General features: G+C 37.0%; 1 pseudogene; it reads right to left on the bottom strand.

Annotated features, from left to right (window-relative positions):
- Positions 1-8,282: 8,282 nt before the first annotated feature.
- On the bottom strand, positions 8,283-13,251 carry LOC146894699 (52 kDa repressor of the inhibitor of the protein kinase pseudogene; annotated as a pseudogene).
- Between the last annotated feature and the right edge of the window lie 8,177 nt (positions 13,252-21,428).

Raw genomic sequence — 21,428 nt, 5'->3', positions numbered from 1 at the left:
ACTTTATAGTTACTTAAAATGCTCCCTGGAATAATATTGAGAATACTTTTCTCCCTAGGCATTATCCTGTTTTAAATTTAGTGTTTAAACTTGCCATATGATATCTTGGAATATAGATACATTCTATCTTAATTAATGCAACTCATTTCTTTCATATTCTAATAAAGGAAAATTGAATCATTTTAAATTTTGTTTTTAGTACTTTTAGAGTAAGTCTTTTTCTTTTCCTTACCATTTCCAAGATTCCTCATGAATTTTCTCTTGCATTTAATTAAGCCTATTATTAATGAATACTTTTTTTTCACTATTCCATTTTCAATTTGAAGTCCTAGTGCTTTCAGAAAAAAAGAGAACAGTTTGTCAATTGATCAAGTAGAGTAACACAAGTCTGATCTTTGGTCACAAGTCTGATCTTTGGTCAGTGGTTTTGAGTTTTTATATTTGCTCATAATATGTCTTTGGGAATGTAAGTCAGAATAATGCCTTGTCTCCTTTCTGTAGATTCTCCTTTGTAGTGTATATAACTTCTTTTTTAAATTAGTTAATTTATTTATTTATTAGAAATTTCCACCTCCTCCCATTTCCCTCCCAGTCCCCCCACTTCCCTTCCCCCTCCCTCTCCAGTCCTAAGAGCAGTCAGGGTTTCCTGCCCTGTGAGAAGTCCAAGGTCCTTCCCCTTCCATCCAGGTCTAGGAAGGTGAGCATCCAAACAGACCAGGCTCCCATAAAGTCAGTCCATGTAGTAGAATCAAAACCCAGTGCCATTGTCCTTGGCTTCTCAATCAGCCCTCATTGTCAACCACATTCAGAGAGTCCGGGGAGACCCACATTGGAGCACTGGACTGAGCTCCCAAGGTCCAAATGAGGAGCAGAAGGAGGGAGAACATGAGCAAGGAAGTCAAGACTGTGAGGGGTGTGTCCACCCACTGAGACAGTGGGACTGATCTAATGGGAGCTCACCAAGGCCAGCTGGACTGGGACTGATGTATATAACTTCTTAAACCATCTGTCAGATCCATCACAATTTGTACCTGCTCCTTCTGTTTTATGCTTGTATTGGAAAGCATAAAAGACACCATCAGTCTTTCCTCTTTGCTACCATTCACTTTCTGTGTATAACAGATATTGACACCCAGAGATTAATAAATCAATGGGATTCATTAATAATCCCATAGACTAAGCTGTAAAGTTTCTTATTTTCCACAATTTCAAATGAACTGTTAGTTATATTTGTATTCTGAATTCATGTTGCTTTTATTTAATGAATTAAAACTATGTGGCAATAGTTTCATTTTCAAATTTGACTATGGTTTATTTTTGTGTGGTATGTATATTATCCTCTATGGTTACAGTTTTCATTTTATTAAAGATTATTGGTTTGTAGCAGCTGACAAAAACCTATTGTACTAGAAAGTTGAGTTTATCTATAATATTATGAAAAAATATATGTTTTCATTGCTCTGTAACACAAAAAAAACAAGATAGATGGTAGGATAAATAAATAAATAACCCTCCTCCCTAAAATAAGTCTTAAGCCAGGAATTAAATAGGCTAGGTATTCAGATCCTGTGATTACAGATATTGTTTAAGGAAATTTGAAAATCATCCCCGTCCTGAGTGCCACATAACATCAGCTATCCTCAATGCCTGCACATCAGCAGACTTTTGGGTAATAGGAACTCTTTCACTGGGAGATGGATATTGGCTGCATTTATAGGAAATAGAGCACAGTAAAGACAGTTCAGGAGAGCATGTGGTCCTGGAGACTCTTGGAAGAAAGACAGAGATTTTTGTCTTTTGTACATTGATGTGTACCCGGATAGTTTCAGACATTGCAGATAACATTCCAGGACGAATTTGACACCCTTCCAAATTTTGAGGTCAGTTCCTTGGCAGGGTGGAGATAATGAAATCTCACTTAAGTTCTTGATCTATAATTCAAACTTCAGAAAATTGTTACAACACAAACAGATGGATAAGGTATAAATGGATGAAGTTTCTTTCAGGAAGAATTACATAGCCATTCGCTGATGAGGCCTCCTGTCTATCTCTTTTTTTAATGGAACTGATCTAAAACGACGGTAAAGTTGAGACCTCCCCGAGCTGTTGATCATAACCAGTCTAACCAGAGCAACTTAGGAAAATCAAAATTGGCAGAAAGTATAGAAGAAGGAAGAGATGAGGCAAGCTAGATTAAAACTCAGTGATAAAGTACTACTTTATGTGTGAATTACTCAGTTTGATCATCAGTAAAATGCATAAAAAGTAATACATGTAAATACTCTATTTATAATAACACATAATCATAAGTTGTTTGTTTTATAGAACTATGCTGTGGATTCTTTATTCAAAGACATTAATGCCAATTTTCGTAGTAAAATGTTATAAAACTTTAATTATATTGTGATTTATGTGATTAATAATGTGTTCAAGAAAACACCCAAGTACAAAAGATTCATCTTACTGGAAATAATCTAGCAGAATCAAATCAAAAGAAGCAATGGGACATATACTTAAATATTCTCTGCAGATCTGTATACCAGATCCAAACATTGATTTTATATCTAATTTTCAGTCTGGATTTTTTTATTTCATCAGTTAAACTGTTTTATCTCAATAAGGCCTTTCCTTGATGAACTTTTTCAAATATGTGTCTATGTTAAGAGGTTCAATTTCTCTGTGTGTGTGTGTGTGTGTGTGTGTGTGTGTACGCACACATATGTATGTGTGAAGAAATCCATAGAGTCTGGAAGAGGACTCTGGATTCTCTACAGCAAGAAAACAGATGATTGTGTCTTACTTGCGATGGGAGTTGGGAGCCAAATGTATGATATATATACATATACAGGAAGATCCCTTAATCATTTATCCATCTTCCAATTCCCTCAAGCATGTGCTATTATTATCACTGTTATTGTTTTACACTGCTGGATATAGAACTTAGGGATTCACATGCACTAGGCAAGTATGACACTTTAGAGGACCATCGATAACACATTAATTTTTTCATTTTTGAATGTGCTTGTTTCTATATTTCTGTAGGAGAAATATGGCTGGCATTTCTCAGGTCCAGACTGTTATTTATTCAAAGAGTCATGAGCTGTGCTAGGAAAATAACATGACAGTTTTAGTTGTGGATCAGAGTAAGTGTGATGTGGGTACCTCAGGTAATATTTAGAGGGCTTCCACTATTTCTTTAAAATTCCAATTAAGAAAGCTGGAATCAGGTAGCTGTCTCTTGCACTAAGACCTGACTTTAGAGTCACGAAAGCCACTTACCCTTTCCTGTGGCCACCCTTGCTTACCCCTAAGCTCAGTCTTTGGACAGACCGCAGGAAAGCAATCCCAGCTGCTTCTCAGGCTTAGTCTTCCTCAGCAGACATTTATTTCACTGTAGCTTCCATATATCATTTAGGGTTCATGTTTAACACACAAAATATTGTTCAATTTCCATAAATGTAATAAAATATAAGTACGGAATCCCAATGAGGTATTTCAGTTCCAATTCAAGTTCGTAGGATACTCTGTACTTAGTTACTTTGTGTTGAGTCATACAATACTGTGTTAGAGTATTTTGTAGCTCATCACCCTAGATAAGCATTGGTCTAGAGAACTAGATACACATAAGTTAGAAGGTACAGCCTTCACATGCATGCATACATATTTAAATGTGTATCTATATGCACCTGGGTATGCACATACACACAAAGTATATACAACACAAACACCTATAAAACCAGTACATAGACCACATACATGTGTAGACACATGAAAAATTGAGAAAGTAAAATGTGCTGTAAAAAACCAGGTAATTCTGAAAATAACAAAATCTTAAAAGAATGAGAGTATTATGTAAAATAAGAAACAAAGACTCTATGATAAACATTTCATTGACAGCCCTTTTGTAATTTTTATTTAATACAGCAATGAAAGTTCTAGAAAAGAGTCGTTAGGTAAAAAAAAAATCAACAACTGCTATTGTGCTATTAAAATAGATATCTTGAAGGATTATTTCTCTTTACAGATAATATGGCCCTCTCTTTCCAAAGTACTAATGAACCAAACAAAAATCCTATAATTCATACAAGCACTAAGCAAACTATAGATATTAACATTTAAATATCAATTGCATATAAATAAACTAACCATGAGAAGTACGAAGTGGAAATGAAGAAATTAAACATATACACTAATGCATCCTAATGCATACCAACAGAGAGCAGAAACAATAAAATCTACCAATATTTTTGAAAGAAATGACTAAGACATGCATATAAGCAAACATATCCATATTAGTGGGTTAGAAAATAATATTTTAAACATCAATGCATAAATTAACCTCTACATGCTTAGCTTAGATGAACTACCAAGCAAACAAGAAACAAGAATTCACTTAATCATGGGATGATTTTTGTTTGTTTGATTTTAGTAACATTGGACTTATAACATTAAAGAGATGTTTTCACTTCTCTTCAACTTTTGGGAAACGTTTGAAAAATATTGCTATTAACTATTTTTGATAGGCTGGAATACAACATTCACTCTTGTTTTGTTTTGTTCTGAGTGGCTGCCAGGTGTTCAAAATATGACAAACACAGTCAGTGCTCTGAATCCACAGAGACTGAAACCAACTGTACAGCAGTATCAAAATAAGTTGCATAATGATGTTTCACATACTTCTTTCCACTCTGGGGAGATGCTAGGTGGTAATGTGGCTAGTGGCTTTCATATCTCCTTTCTTTGACACTCATTGGGTAGGAGTGTGGTGATCGTATGTCCATATCCATATATCGAATCTTACTGGAACTGAATTCAAGGCTATTGAATCTTAATTATCATCAATATTCCAGCATAGTCTAGCATTCTAGATAGTAGCCAAATATCTGCTTTATCAAAGGATGATTTAGTGTGTTGGAAGTATCATGCACTTCTGTCTTCTATAGGCAGAAATCAGTAGGCAAGAACTTTCAACTCTTTCCCCTGCATTGACCTAAGAGTATTAAGTATGCAGAAGATCAACCTCAACGATCATACCTTTCTCAGTAGTATTTTGGGTCAGAGTATATACTGTGTTGTTTTGACAGACCTATGAACAGGCTAGACAAAAAATTATTTTATGGATAATCTATGAACAAAATGTGACATTGGATGTGTATATGTGCATCACATTCATTTCCTAAGGTTAAGTTTTTATTCCTACTCTATGGTGCTATGTCAAGAACAGTGTATGCTAAGTAGCCAGCTTATTTTTAGATTTCAGGTGCAGAGTTTCTGGTTTCGTATCAGGTCTGGATGAAAGGACCTCACACTTAATTTTCAGATTCCTCGTAATTCTCACAAATTTAACGAGTTCATAACTGTTGCTTATTTTCTGTGTTAAAGACGTAGGGTACCGAGCTTCTTTCTCAGTTGTAGAAGGAGCAGCAGGCTGCTTTCCAGCCCGGATTCCGGCTAGCTTACCCCCAAAATAATTACACGGAAACTGTATTCATTTAAACACTGCCTGGCTCATTATTTCTAGTCTCTTATTGGCTAACCCTCACATCTTGATTAACCTATTTTTAATAATCTGTGTAGCACCACGAAGTGGTGGCTTACCAGGAAAGATCCTAACCTGCTTCGGTCTTGGGAAGGGGAATCATGGAGTCTGTCACATTGCCTTCTTCCCAGGATTCTGTTCTGTCTACTCCACCCACCAATGTTCTGACCTATCAGGCCACGCAGTTTCTTTATTAATTAACCAATGAAAGCAACACCCACCTACAACACTCAGTCATCTTGGTGAATTAGAAAAAGAATATTTTTCATTTTCCCTGGGGGATTTCAAATCCCTAAAGTGAAGGGAAACTTGAATAAAAATCAAAATATATAGGAAATGATGACAGATTAATGTCTAAGGAATAGTTGTAAACTACTTATCTCCATATTACACATAAAAATTACTCTCTTGAGAAGTTTGTGTGATAATCTACTTTGTTTATAACTGAGTTTTTAGAACATTAATTGAATATTAAAACTCTTACTAATCAAAAGTAAATATGATAAAAAATTTCTGCTACTTGAGACAGCTGTAAATTATGATAACAAGTTAATGACTTTTAGTTTGGAGACACTGGCTAGATACACACTAAAAAGATATCTGTGATTTCATTTCTCTTCCAAGATCATCCAAGTAAGTAAACAATGAGGAAACAATATATATTTTTACTTAATATATGGGAAGTTCAGAAGTAAATTTATATTATTATCTTCTTTAAGACTAAACGTCAGAGTTCTAAGATGTAAGTCACTATTTTCTTTAGTTGGCAGTATTAAGACTCAAATAAGAGTGATATAAATATCTACTCAAAGTAGGTCGTGGAGACTGTGAAGATACACTGATGACTTTAAGAAAGGCAGAAGATTTATGTGGTTCCTTTTCCTTGGACAATACCAAACTCTACATACATGGCTTTTTCTGTCTTTGACATTGGATTAGCTGAATTACTCCTGATTATTAGGACAATGTACTGATCTCAGTTTATCAAGGTCTAGCCTGTGTTAGAGGTCCATACATGTTGCCAGGGTATATACTTTCACTATCAGCAATGAGGGGACAATTTAAGACATGGAAAAACTGATGATGAAGATGATGAGTCTCTCTTGGTTCTGCTCTCACATTTTATATTCCTTGGCTTTTGGGAGTCACATTTTCATATTGTAGTATTGATAGTCATCTGTGGGATGGGCTTGGTATTGTACTTTGTTATTTTTCTTGCTGATAATTGAGGGAAGAAAGAGTATAAGAGTCAGGGGATAGATGAATATAAAGAAAACATGTTTTCTGGACACAGAATGGTAGTTACATATACAAGCTTACAGTAGTTGTAAAAGCTTTCATAAACTCTCTCCAAGTCCATTACAAGCCAATCTTAGCATTTAAAGAGGAATAGGATAAGATGTCACAGCTTTAACTAAGATCTATTGGTAGTTGTCAGGTTCTGGGAGAGGAAGAGTCAGTCTTCTCTAAGAAGGTAAGTCAGCTGTCCTCCTAGGGAAAGGCTACACTTTCAAGAATATAGGGACAGCACAAATTGTACTGATGAATAGAAAAGAATAATAGAGTAGGGTAGGTAGTGAAGTAGGATGAATCTGTGAATAGTTGGGGGAGGGAGAGTGAATATGATCAAAGCAAATATGAAATAATATTATATATGTGTGTATGCAAAAGAATTTGGATAAAAGAAACATAACTATTAAAGAAGTACATTCTTTTTTGAAATTTAAACACAATTCACATTTTATTTAGATTGAAATAAACTGTACAGAATTGATCTTATTCACCAAAAATAATAGTAATATTTTTAAATAAACCACAAAACATTTATTTTTGTAGATTTTGCTTATAAATCAAAACATGATGGTAGACATAATCATGAAAAACAAGATAACAGACAAGTTGGTTGCCTGTATGGGTGGCCTTTGCCTGTCTTCACTGCTTGGTAGAAGTGAATTTACCTGTGAATAGGGCTATGGACATGTGGGCTCAGCAAAGGAGTGTAAACAGCAACACCCAAATGGGGAGTGACAATGTCTGGCTCTGCCATCCTCTTGTTCCTTCCTTCCATCCTGAACAAACTATGCTGAAACCTGCTTGCTGAACTCACAGACTTCCTTTGTAATTCCTGGGACTGACCACACAGTTGGATTTTGTTGATTTTTTTTCCCCCTTTCTTTTCTGCTCTTGCAGTCCTGAGTCTTCAGTTTGTACATGCTGGGCAAGTGCTCCACTGAGCTACACACCCCCTTTTCTCACTATGTAGCCCAGGCTGGCCTGAAACTTGTGATTCTTCTGCCTCTGCCTTCCCAGTGTTGCTACCACAAATTTCAAACACCCACTGATAACTCGTACAGGTCCAAAGTCAATGGTGTACTTCATCGTAATACATTATAAAATGTATCTCTCACAAAATTCATTTTTCAAGGGCCTGATGATGCAACACCTGACAACTGAATCCACAAGGATAATGTCATATCTAAAATAACTTTAACTAAAACAGTTCCTGAGTGCCACTAGCAGATGGGCATTCTGTCATTCCCAACGCCAACTTCTAGAACAGACAGGTACTGAAAGCATGAGAGTTCAAACAGGGGCCATTTAAATATGTGGATTACCAACAGGTAATGACGTGTTCAACTGGAGGTCCCTCAGCATGGTATGAGGTGGTCAACTGACCTACTGTACCTACTGCTTTTCTTCCAAACAGCAAACACAAAAACACAACAGTCATTTTGGAAAACTTTTAGGCATTTTCAATGGTTTCTGAATTATTCGTAGGAAGCTCTAGTTTATTTGTATAGAGTTTGATGTAGGTGTCCACCATTAAATACAGATCATGTTTTATATCAAAATTTATGTTAAGCAAAGACAAATAACTAGACCTCTGGTCTGTCAATGTGTTCTGCAAATATGTCTTGAGACGCTTTCGTCCATTTTCGTAGCGTTCACTCTCAACTTTCATCATAGTGATGGAGGAGGGTTATCTGTCTATTGTGTTATTTTCATTGGTCAATAAAGAGACTGCCTTGGCCCCTTGATAGGACAGAAAATTAGGTAGGCGGAGTAAACAGAACAAAATGCTGGGAAGAGGGCTATGAGCCAGACGCCATGGAGCCAGCCACCAGGTCAGACATGCTGAATCTTTCCCGGTAAGCCACACCTCGTGGTGCTACCACGAGATTATTAGAAATGGGTTAATATCAAGATATGAGAGTTAGTCAGTAACTAACTCTCTAGAGATAATGGGCCAGGCAGTGCTTAAATGAATACAATTTGTGTGTTGTTATTTCTGGGACTAAGCTAGCCATGCGGGAGCCAGGTGAGGCGAAAAGCAGGCCTGCCCACAGCTCCTTACTACAGATGGCGCCCAGACGTGGATAACTGAATCCAGAGAAAGCCTGAGAAAGCTTGGGAAAGACTAGAGTAAAGCATGTTTTCTTGGTAGCAGCAATTTTTCGGTTCTGCTCTGCTTGCTAGAGGCAAGCAAATGCTCTCATCTAAGAGAGGCTTCCTGACTCAGCCTTAGCTGCAAAACCTTGCAGCTCATTAAGAGGTCCTGCCACGAAACACTTAAATGCTGTTGGTGAAAAGCTGAACGCATGCTTTTCGGTTTTCAGCCGTAGCAGAAAAAAAAGCTGCGCTGTTTTAAAATGCCGTCTTTCTGGGCTGCCCTGCCAGGGCAAACTCTGACTCTTTCAGGCAGGCAGTCCGACTGAGTGTGGTCTGTGAGCAGAATGCTGCAGCTTGCTTGCTGGCAAGGACCTTGAAACGCCATAGAGTCGTGGCAGTGTACACAGCTCTGGCTGGTATCTCAGCCGTGAGGCTGGAAAGCTAAAAAATGAGCTGGATCTAGCCGTCAAAGCCACGGCTCTCCATATTGCTTAGTAAATTAAAGGCTTATGAAGTCAGAAAAAGAGAGATACAGTAAAGAGAGATTCAAAGATGAAAAAAACCTCTAAATGGTTTACTATGTGTTAAAAATATATGCAGGCTAAAGGTTAAAGTCATTAAAAATAAAAAATAAAGGGAGAAATAGGGTGTGGTGGTACACACCTTTAATCCCAATGCCTGGGAGGCAGAGGCATATTGACCTCTGTGACTTCAAGGGACAGAGGTAGAGATTGACCTCTGTGACTTCAAGGTGTGGTAGTACACGCCTTTAATCCCAATACCTGGGAGGCAGAGACAGACAGATCTCTGTGAGTTCAAGGTGTGGTAGCAAACACCTTTAATCCCAGCACTGGGGAGCAGAGACAGACAGATCTCTGTGAGTTCAAGGACAGCCTGGTCTACAGAGTTACTCCAGGACAAAGATATACAGAGAACTTGTGTCAAAAAGTAAAAGTAAAAATAAAAGAAATAGAGGTTAAAAATAAAGCTGCATAAAGATGGAAAATACACAGAGAATCTTGATACTGTATGCTATTATGCTCTCTTTGAATTGTTTGAATGCTGAGGAAGGAGCAACAGCTGCTAAAAGATATTTGTTTATAAATGCTGCTGAACTAATCCAAGATAGATATGTTGAAAATACCTTGACTTCTGAATTTGGATCTAAGGATATGATACTTTGGAAAGGAGGTTCTTCTTTTGTTTTCACAGAGGATGAGACCCTGTGGATTGCTTCTATCCCAATATGGTATGATAGACCACGCCCTCCTGAAAGGTTTCTGTGAACACCCTCAAAAAATTTCTTCACTCAACTGCCGACTGAGGTGAACCTGGCAGATAGGTTTTACCATGAAAGACCTGATTAACAGCGCCCCTATACAGCAGGAAGAAGTTTGGAGAGAAATAACTACGTCCATATTCCCAAATATTGTTTATAAATGTTCTTTTACATTTAAAGGGGGATATGATATAGATATGAATAATTTGCTTTGTTATGGATTTTAAGCTCAATTTTGTTATATGTGTATATATTTCTGATTTTGATTGTGTAGTTCATTTAAAAATGCAATGTATAATTAAAAATATAGGTTGTTAATGGATAATCATCGATAATAGTCAAGCTTGTAGTAATGTTAGTCTGATTTTCTAGAAGTGCATAGATATATTTCAGATAGACATTCATATCTTTCAAAGACTACAGAACATGGCATTTAATGTTTTAATAACTTAGGACTTTTCATGACAATGAGACACGTCTGCTCCTGGCAGCACCAATCTACTTCAAGAGGAAGATGGGCATCGAAGAGGCTCCTTATGGAGTTGGTTAGCCATTTGGGCAAGAAACTGCTCTTGCCTGGACTGTTGTATAAACTGGACACAGAGAACCCACAGAGAGAGGACTGCTGAACTTGCCTAAAGGTGAGATGATCTTTCGAGGTTCTTGATTCATGAAAGAGTCTGCGAGACATTCTGCAGGACACAGCAGATAGTGACTGAACTGCCTTTGAAATTTCCTGCTTCATGGAAATGTCGCTGGATACTATGGGCCTGAAGGCCGAAGATGGATGCCCCAATGGTACAGAGGAACTTTGGGTGACTGTCCAGGCAGCAAAATGTTTCTGTCATTTCTAGAGTTTTGGAAGTTGCTTACTTCTTGTTTACTGAGGTAATATTATATCCTTCTGGAGTCTTTGATGGAGTTAAAGAATGGATAGTCATAGTTATAGTTTTCCATTATTATGATAAAGATAGTTATAAATATTGTGACTGTAATTCTTGCTTGATAACTGTTTTGTTATGTGTAATTTTACTATGTTAAAATGAAAGCCTTTCTTTTTTGTTTAAACAGAAAAAGGGGAAATGATGGAGGAGGGTTATCTGTCTATTGTGTTATTTTCATTGGTCAATAAAGAGACTGCCTTGGCCCCTTGATAGGACAGAAAATTAGGTAGGCGGAGTAAACAGAACAAAATGCTGGGAAGAGGGCTATGAGCCAGACGCCATGGAGCCAGCCACCAGGTCAGACATGCTGAATCTTTCCTGGTAAGCCACACCTCGTGGTGCTACCACGAGATTATTAGAAATGGGTTAATATCAAGATATGAGAGTTAGTCAGTAACTAACTCTCTAGAGATAATGGGCCAGGCAGTGCTTAAATGAATACAATTTGTGTGTTGTTATTTCTGGGACTAAGCTAGCCATGCGGGAGCCAGGTGAGGCGAAAAGCAGGCCTGCCCACAGCTCCTTACTACAGTCATAGAGAGTATACACAGGACCTTAAGCAAGGCATACACATTGGGGAAAAACTTGATGTCAGGAAAATGGAGGACTTCTTAGATGGTGGACGAGAGCTCGATATCTTTCCCTATGTGTTTCCACTTGATTCTCCACCAGAGAAGCTCCGCTGAGAGCGTGTCAGGATTGGGCAGGTCACTTCTGTACATGTCAGCACGGTGCTCTTTTGATGTGTTTGAACTGCCCCATCACTGAGGGTACCAGAGACAGGCATTTCAGAGCTTTGAGGTGCTGCTCACAAAATATATCTTTAAGCTCCTGAATAATGTGTTCTGCTGTTGGAACACTGAGGGTGTCTTTATAGTAACTCTCAGAAGTTAGCTGAGATTCCAGGTTACCTTGTTGGGCCCTCTGGAATTTCCCTGGGAGTTTCATTTGAATGTCAAGTTTGGTTGCTAAGTTTGTGGCTTCCTCAAACCAAACTCGTGATAAACTTCGATATTCTCCATCATCTCCTTAAGTGAATGTAGTACTGCAGTCAACCCACTGGCTGCAAAGACGTCCAAGGTTTGTCCCTGGAGATTCTTCCCAAAGGCTCTCGTAAAAGATAACACATTCTTAAGAACAACAATGTTAACAATGAAATCAAAATCTGTTACCGTGCTACAGAGTACAAATGCTCGACATATATACATGTACATACAGTTTTTCCACCGGATATTTGTGTCGCTGTTTATGCTATCTAAACATAAAACAAGGGCTTGCCGGAGATTCACTAAGATCTCAAAGGCGTTGTGCCTGCCTGTCCACTGGGAATGGCAAATCTCCTTCAGATCTTTGCCTCGCTCTTCACTGTTCTGGAAAAGAACAGAGATTACATTGTCAAGTTCTAAGAGAAGCTGTGGTGACCGGTGGAAAAAAGAACAGACTTTCTCGATTGTCCCTAAAACCACGGACACCCCAATCACAGCAACAGACTTTGCCTGCCACGCATTTAAGGCACAGGAAGAGCAGAGGGTGTAGACGGCCTAGCGGTATTTTCCTAAAAGTCTGGAAGCAACAACTTTCATCTTGGAAGAAAACCCACTGGACACAATGTAGGCCTGACCACGACAATACTCCATATCCACGCCCCCACTTCTCAGGGTGTGAAATATCACAGCCAAAATCTCTGCATCGGCTTCATATGGCAGGAAGTCCACAAACTTCTCTCTCAGGTTGTGAGCTTCATCAACAAATGTCGCCAGTACGGGCAGGTGCTCCTCTCCTGCTATGTCCACCATGTCGTCTGTGGTCTGAGATGATAGAAAAGAAGTGAGAGTCTCTCACTTCCCTGAGTCTCTCCTCCCGGATGCAGCTCTCGCAGATCTCCAGCATCTGTCTCTGCTGGGCTTTTGAGCAGAATAGCGTGTTCACGTGTACACTGCTGTGGTCTCAAATCGCTTCCGCAGGACCCCTGCTCCAGAATTGATCCAGCACTCCAACAAGGCCTGAAAGTTGTCTGGAGCAAAGAGGCCTTCTGAGACCTCGTCAGCCTCGTGCCCATCCAAGGGTATGTTCTGCTTTCCCATTAGGATCAGGATCTCAAACAACAACTTGAGGTACTCTTTGTTCTCCTTCTCTTCAAGGGTGAGAGGTAACACGCTTCCATTCTGCTAGAAAAAGACTGACTAAAAAGAAAGTATTGATCTGAAAGTGTCTTTGTCACAGTTACAGGATTTGGAAAGTCAGTTTCGTTAGTTCCATTTGCATGTCCATTATCTTGCCCTAATTTTTTGGTAATTGAGTGAAAACATTTGAATGCCCTTTCAACACTGTATTTCTGGTTTTTAAAGTTACTGACTTCTACTGCCTACCTTTGGCAGTAGATCAATTTCTCATTTTCTTTTACATGTACATTAAAAACTCTGGCAGGGAAATTTGTGTATTTAAAATTGTGGTCACATTCATCTTTTCTTCCCATGAAAAAAGATAAATGTCTGATAACGGCCTCATCTCACAATGTTTGGTAAGAACTCTGGCAAGTAATTGGAAGTACTTGTCTGAAACTGCCTTTCAAAACATGCAGTTACGGTGTGTTTCTATTATGGGCATTCTGTCTTCCCCTGAAGAACGTCCCCTTTACAAATCAGAAATGAAAATTTCCACAGTAAATTAAATTTGCCCACTCATATACACAAGCACTATGAACTAAACATCTTTAAGCAAGGAGTTCTCTTAGTTAATTTGCCATGCTGAGTTTTGTATTTTTTCTGAAATAGAGGACATATTTTGAGTCAGAATAATTTGGAAATGATGGTTGAACTGATGAATTTAAACTTGAAAGAGCTATTTAGAGAGCTAAGCTAAGTTATGATAAAAGTTTTTCATAAAATGTGATGTTCAATTATGACTCTTTGATAAAAGGGCAAAAATGACCATTCGTAGGACACTAATTCAATAAAAGAAGGCCACTACAAAATGAAGAAAGGATATGAAATCACAGTATTAAAGCACAGCTTATACATTTTAAAGATACCCTGTAAATATTTTGTTATTATTTCCTTTTTACAAACTTCATTACATACTTTTTCATTTTAAAGTATAGCATAAGCAGTCCACTTGTCTAATATGTTAGTCTCTTGTTATAATTAAATCTTGAGTTACAGTTCAGAAAGACCATCCATTTATTAATCTTAAACAAATATTCACCTGTTGGAATTTTCCTTTAAAATTCATTTATATATTTACATATATTAAATAGTTATATAATTATTGCAAAGTATTACATGTTCTTTTATTTCTGGTCCACTATTTCATTAAAAGTGATTTTTGAAAATCAGGCAGTGATGGCTCATGCTTTTAATCCCATCACTCGGGAGGCAGAGGAAAATGGATCTCTGTGAGTTCGAGGCCAGCCTAGTCTACAAGAACTAGTTTCAGAACAGTCTTCAAAGCTACAGAAAAACTGTTTTGAGAGAGGCAATGCATTTGATCGGATAGTAGGCACAAACAAAGGACACTGAGCATATAGTTCATGATCTTAGAGAAGCTAAGTAATAAGGTGACCCCAAAGAAAACCCACCTGAAAATTGGAAAGAGACAAGATCGCCTGACAAAAAATGGTGACATGGGGGCAGAGGGTAGAGGGAAGAAGAGAAGGAGAGAAGGAGACAAAAAGGGGAGAAGTGGAGAGTTGGGGAGAACTTGAGGAAATGGGATAGTTGAGATAGAAGAAGGACAGATATGAGAGGAAGGAAAGAAATATCTTGATTGAGGGAGTCATTATGAAGTTCTTGACTTATTAATACATACTAGATAAGATAATTTTTTGAGTTTTATAGTAATCATAAAATAAAAAATCCATAGCAAATGGGAAAAAATGGAAAAGATTCAAATATAATCGTCTCTAAAAACTATGTTGCCAGAAGAAAGCAAATGGGAAAAAAATGTCATAAAACAACAAAATAATTTAGTAAAGTAGCATTACTACATATTCAACTATTAGTGATCATATAGAAAATAATCCACAAATCCTTATGTAAAAGATGTAGCATGATTCAATATAGCAAAGAAAGATATATACATATTATGTCTACATATGACTCATTTTATTTTAAGGAAATGTATAGAATGAAAGTAAGTGAGATAACACAGACACAGAAAGACAAATACAGTATGTATTTACTCATAAGTGGATATTAGGTGTAAAGCAAAGGATAACAACCAAGCTACAACCCACAGTCCCAGAGAAGCTAATTTAAAAAGGAGACCCTAAGAGGGACACATATGGAGGGCCCCAGAAAAAATAGCTACAATCTCCTGGGTAAACTGGAAGAGGGGTAGATGGGTAGATGTGTAGGTGGAGGGGATAGGGAGTGGAAACATGAGGGTCAAGAAGTCTAATTTGGGGGATAGATGGAGAGGGGAGCAATGAAAGAGATATCTTGATAGATGAAGCCATTATGGAGCTAGGAAAAAAACCTAGTGCTAGGAAAATTCACAGGAATCTGTAAGAATGACCCCAACCAAAACTTTTAGCAATAGTAGAGAGTGTGCCTGCACTGGCCTTCCCCTAGAATCAGATTAGTGATTACCCTAGTGGTCATCATGGGACCTACATCTAGTAACTGATGGATACAGATGCAGTGATTCACAGTCAAGCTTTGGGCTGAGCTCCTAGAATTGTTGAAGAGTGGGAGGAGGAATCATATGAGCAAGAGGGTCAAGATCATTATCAGGAAAACCACAGAGTCATATGACCCAAGTTAGTCGGAGCTCACAGCCTATGGGCTGACAGCTGGGGAACATGCATAGGACTGAAGTTGACCCTGTGAATGTGAATGACAGTTATGTAGTTTGATTTGTTCAATAGGCTGGCAGTGGCACCAGAACCTATCTCTGGTGCATAAATTGGAATTTTGGATCCATTCCCTATGGTGGAATACCTTGCTCAGTCTTCAGTCTCAAGTTGGTATGCCAGGTCCTATTGACTCGCCAAGGCAGGCCTTACCCACTCTGAGGACTGGGTGAGGAATGAAAAGTGGGAGAGATAAGGGGTGGAAAAGGTGAAGGAGGTGGATGTCGTGTTTGTCTGCAAAACAAAAAAAAAATAATTTTATTAATAAAAAAAGAAAAAAGAAAGTGGTGAATGGACAAAGAAATTCTGTGTAAATATAATATGAATGAGAATATGAATGAGAATAATTACATTTGGCAAAAATGGATGCTAGGTCAAAATATATGATAAGTTGAAACAATAAAAATGCCATATAGTGAAAAACTGTCAATTAATTAAGATTTTATATTAAGAAAGAAATTTGAGAGGGAGTTGTAGGGGAGGTGCTTGGTAGCAGCTGTGACAGGGAGTGGGAATGCATATTTCCATGATACATTGTATATATGTATAAATGTTTTTAGCAATTTTATTGTAATATTTATTTAGAATTTGATTCATGAATACTTCCACCCATAACCTTTCCCTTATCACGATCTCTCAAGTAATGACCTTTTGCTATTCATTGGTGTTACACACAAACACACACAGAATCATACACATGCACATATACACATCCCTTAATGAGTACAATTAGTGATTCTTATGTTTATGCATTTGGGGATAATCATTTAAGATAGACTATCACTTGCAATAATTCTTTATTATATTGTGGGAGTATAAAAGTTTAAAAATAGGCAATTTAGCTATACTTGGATATAAGAAATTGCATTTTGAGTTAAATATTTAATATTAAAGAAACTCTAGACATGGATAAGTTGGTTGTAAACTTTACCAAAAGTTTTCAGTTCTCAAACTGTCTTCTAAAAATAAATAGCAAAAAAATATTATAATCTTTGTGTAAGTGAAACATTGCCTGGATTCTAAACCCAGCAGAAAAATTGTAAGAAACTGGACATCAACACACTTTATAAATGATGACATATTTTTTTCTTAAAATTTCAGCACATTTCATAAAGGTAAATGTTAAGGATATTACTTAAAACTTAAAATAATAGCAAAATGATTTTAGGGATCTATGAAACTCCTAAAGAATAGTTAAGTGATTGAGTTAAATTATATAAATAAAAATTCAGACTAATGGGACTATGATTGTGACAAAGTTACAAATAACTCGGACATAAGATTTATGTCTCATTATTTTTAGTCTTTAACTTTGTGAGTCAATATCTACATCCATGTACACATTTGAATATGCATTAAATCTGTTCCCAGTCTACACAGTCAATAGAAGTTACTAACCTGTAGGAAATATTATGATGTCTTTATTTTGATTATCCTTCTTTGAGAATTACATTTATAAGATATTCTGGTGATTTTCACTGTTATCACCCATTCTTCTTCCGCTTCCAGTTCCACTGAAACGTTCTTGTTCCCAACAAATCCCTATCATACTTCCATGTTATTTTTCCTCTTGACTTTAGGGTTGCTTGCATCTCACTATGTTTAATTAGGGTTTTTCATATTAGCTCATTTAGGGGTTTTTACTAAAAGATGGAAAACTTACCAGCAGCTATACCACTGGAAGATTCCTTTATCAGTCAGTCACTGTCCATAATTCTTCAGAAAGTGGTGGGTTCTCATAATGTTCCCACCATCATGACATAATGATGATAGACCAGTCTTGTGTTGGTCATATGGAGGTCACAATATTTATTGTAAGCTCATGAGTGCAATGGTTATGTCATATTCCAATGACACTCAATATTTCATCTCCTATCCTTTGGTCTTACATGTTTTCCTGACTCTCTTCAGTGATGATTCCTAAGACATGGGAGTAATACAGATGCCCCATAAAGAGATGCACACTCAACTCTCAACTAGTCCCACTCTTATGGGTCTCTGCATTAACTCTGCTACTCACTATTAAGCAAAACTTCTCTACTTAAGATTAGGGAAACTAATATATGAATAAAAGCATGCATTTAAAAATCCAATCTAATATCATGCTAATTAGTAAAACAAAATTAGTATGCTTCCTGCCAAAGCTTGTGGCCATCCTTTCCGTGGCCCTCTAAGTAGGGTTAGAATACTATCCAGAATTCCCTCCTGTGGAGTGAATCTCAAATATTTAATGACTGTATACTCTTAGAACAGTTACACTAATGTTGGTCTAATGAGTACATCATGATGGCAGGAAGATTTTACAGATTCTACAGTTCATATTTGGGTAATAATGTTGATAACTTTTCTCCCCCAGCATCCTGCACGACATATTCTGCCACCACAAAAAAATAGCCAACAAAGTAGATGCTTTCAGCTTAATTCTAGTTTGATTTCTCTGTAACCTGTCATTAAAATTAATGGTGTTTTCAGCAATAGAATCTATTCTTAGTTGGCAACCAAGACCAACAGCAATGCCCTTTATTGCATATATAACCACAAATCATAAAGAGATATTGCACAACTGGCAACCATTTTCTGGGAGTTGTGTTGTCCACTCCTGCATGGTATCTTACTGAGCTTCTTCTGGTTTGGTAGAACATTATGATTAAAGGCCATTTGAGGAAAAAAAAAGTGTTGTTCAGTTTGCATCTCTACAGCACAGTCCATTATCAAAGAAAGTGAGAGCAATAACTCAAGGCAGAAACCTGAGAGCAGGAACAGGAGTAGAGGTCATGGAGTAACACTGTTTATTGGCTTCCTTCCCAGGGCTTGCTCATTCTATTTTGTTATATAGCTCAGAACCTTCCCCTGTGTGGTCTCACCCCATTGTGGGCTAGGCCCTTTAATAACAATAATCAATCACAAAAATGCCCCACAGAACAATTTTATGAAACCATTTTCTCAACTGAGGATTTCTTTTCCCAGATGATCCAAGCCTAGGTCAAAGTTACATAAAAATTAGTCAACATGAATGTTGTCTCCATTAAAATTTTCTTGAAATTACACTTATAATTTATCTTCCTGTTTAGCATATAGCGAATCAGTGAATCACTATGTGAGAGGGGTAGCAATAATGTAGCCATTAAAGTGCCTTCAGCCATAATAATGCATATCTTTATTAGTTCTCAAGAAAGGTGTAGATTCTCTTAAAGACAAGTATACACTCAGATAATCAGAGATATGGTGTGTTCATTAATACAAATGGTATGCATTGACCAAATCTAATTGCTAGTTATCCATTCAATCCATGTATCCCATGGGAAGTCAATAGGTGCAGCCATGATTAACAGCAAAATGGAGACTCTTCCAAAACTAAAAGTGGGTGTACCAAGTGCTATAGCTGCTTCACTTCTGGGTGCATAGTTCAGGAGCAATGATTTTTAAACTGTAGTATTTAAAAGAAGCTCTGTCTTCAAGAACATATTGTTCTATGAAAACAAAATGAGTTTCCACTATTTTTAAAACATCATTGAACATATTTCAGAGATACAGACATGGTTCCATGAGGCCACCTTTGCTCCTTCAAATGACTAGTCTATGGGAGGCTTGTGACCTCCCCTTTCCTACTAAGCAGAAAAAAATAATAATATACTTTTTGAAAACTTCCTTAGGCAAAACAGATCAGCAAATATAAATAAAATTACATTAATATCTTAGAAATTCTCTTTATAAAATTACATCAGCTTCTAGTCAGTATTCCTGTGTCAATAACTGATGGTGAATAACTTGCATAAAATATGTCTCGCTAGATAGAGTTTATATATATTAATATATATTAGGAGTTTTTGTCCCTTTCAATCAATTAATGCTCCTTTAAAAACTGTCTTTTCCCCCTATCATCTTCATTGCAAGGGCGATGGGGTCTTTATCTCTTGCAAGAAGAAAAGTTGATGTCAGTAGAGCAGATGGCTGGCAGTAGACTATGCCTTCTGCTGTCCATGAGCACAAACCAAAATTATGTGTATTCAAAGAGAGCTGAGGCTCTTCTCAAAGTTTGTGGAGTGTACCTTTAGTGGCATTCCCAAGTTTACATTTCTAAGTGGTTCAAAGCTACTGTCCCTACTGTTGTTGCTTCTGTGCAGATCTCCTTTAAGGATGCCCTCTTCGGATTCATTGAGGGGTGCCACAGAAAATGGGAGCAGGCAGTATGATAAGTACTGACACTAAGTCTACATCCTCCAGTGGATTGCATCCTGCAGTCAGTTTGAAAATATAATTCCTAGAGTATTTTGTCTCCTACTGCTAAACTTAAAGGATACTCACTTTATCTGAAGCTGATTTTGTTATAAACGCCACCAAAACCAAATATGGGATGGGGGATGTAAAATAAGGAACTTTTACAAACGTTTATGAAAATGAAACAGATTTGACATGCTTTATGTGTTGCTCATAACCATGTACAATGAAACAGAAGATTTGTTTAACAGTCCAGAATCACAGTTTAAAAAGTTAGAAACAGTTTCTACAGATGATACCAATTCTATCTCTAAATATACACTAAGTGAAATTAAAAATAAATGACCACACAATAAACTTGGTTATAGGTTAATCTGTATATTCATAAGGAAATTATTTATATCATGAAATACTTGTTTTTATACTTTTAATAAAAATATTTCATGAAAATATTTTCCATGTATTTTATTTTCATCATCATTTTACCTACTAACTCCTTCCAGATCTCCCCAATTCTTTGTTCAGTCAACTTTATATTCTTTCTCCAAGTGAAACAAAAACAAACAAAACAAAAACCAATAAAATAGTAAATGATAAAACAAAACAAATATAAAACAAAAACCCCATAAAAACGTGGGGTTCATTTCATGTAAACTTAACTCTGATGTATATTAACTACTGAATGGATATACAAACTGTGGTATAACCCTTCTTTCAAATCTTATTTATCCACAGAAAGGAATGAATCAGAGATTCATACTAAAGTTTGGATAAGTCTTGCAAACATATACATGAACTGCAAGAAGACAATTAGAAAGGACAATGTAGTATGCACTTTTCCTTTACTAATTGTCTAGAGCAGAAAATCCATAGAAGTATATTAGAATATCTATGTAAGTTGGAGAGATAAAAGTCATGAGAAGAGGAAGATAATTAAATGAAGGAGAAGAACTTGTGCCATTCTTCCAAGATGCTACCAAGATTCCTCCATAGATGGACAATCATCACTGTACATACCAATGAACTTCTCCCATGAGTGAGCTTGAGGTCCTTCATGGATCACTTTTGCCACCACTGCAGCTACTGCCAAAGCACAACCTGCTCCAGTCACCTCACTGACCACAATTAATTGTCATCGGCAGTAAATGGCTTACAGAATCAGCATGAGGAGATTAATAAAGAGGAGATCCTCATGGTTTAAAAGCA

This window comes from Myodes glareolus, chromosome 4, assembly GCF_982192425.1.
Source record: "Myodes glareolus chromosome 4, mMyoGla1.1, whole genome shotgun sequence".
NCBI classification, from domain to species: Eukaryota; Metazoa; Chordata; class Mammalia; order Rodentia; family Cricetidae; genus Myodes; species Myodes glareolus.
Note: the sequence above shows the minus strand (reverse complement) of the source record. Positions and strands in the feature narration are given on the sequence as shown.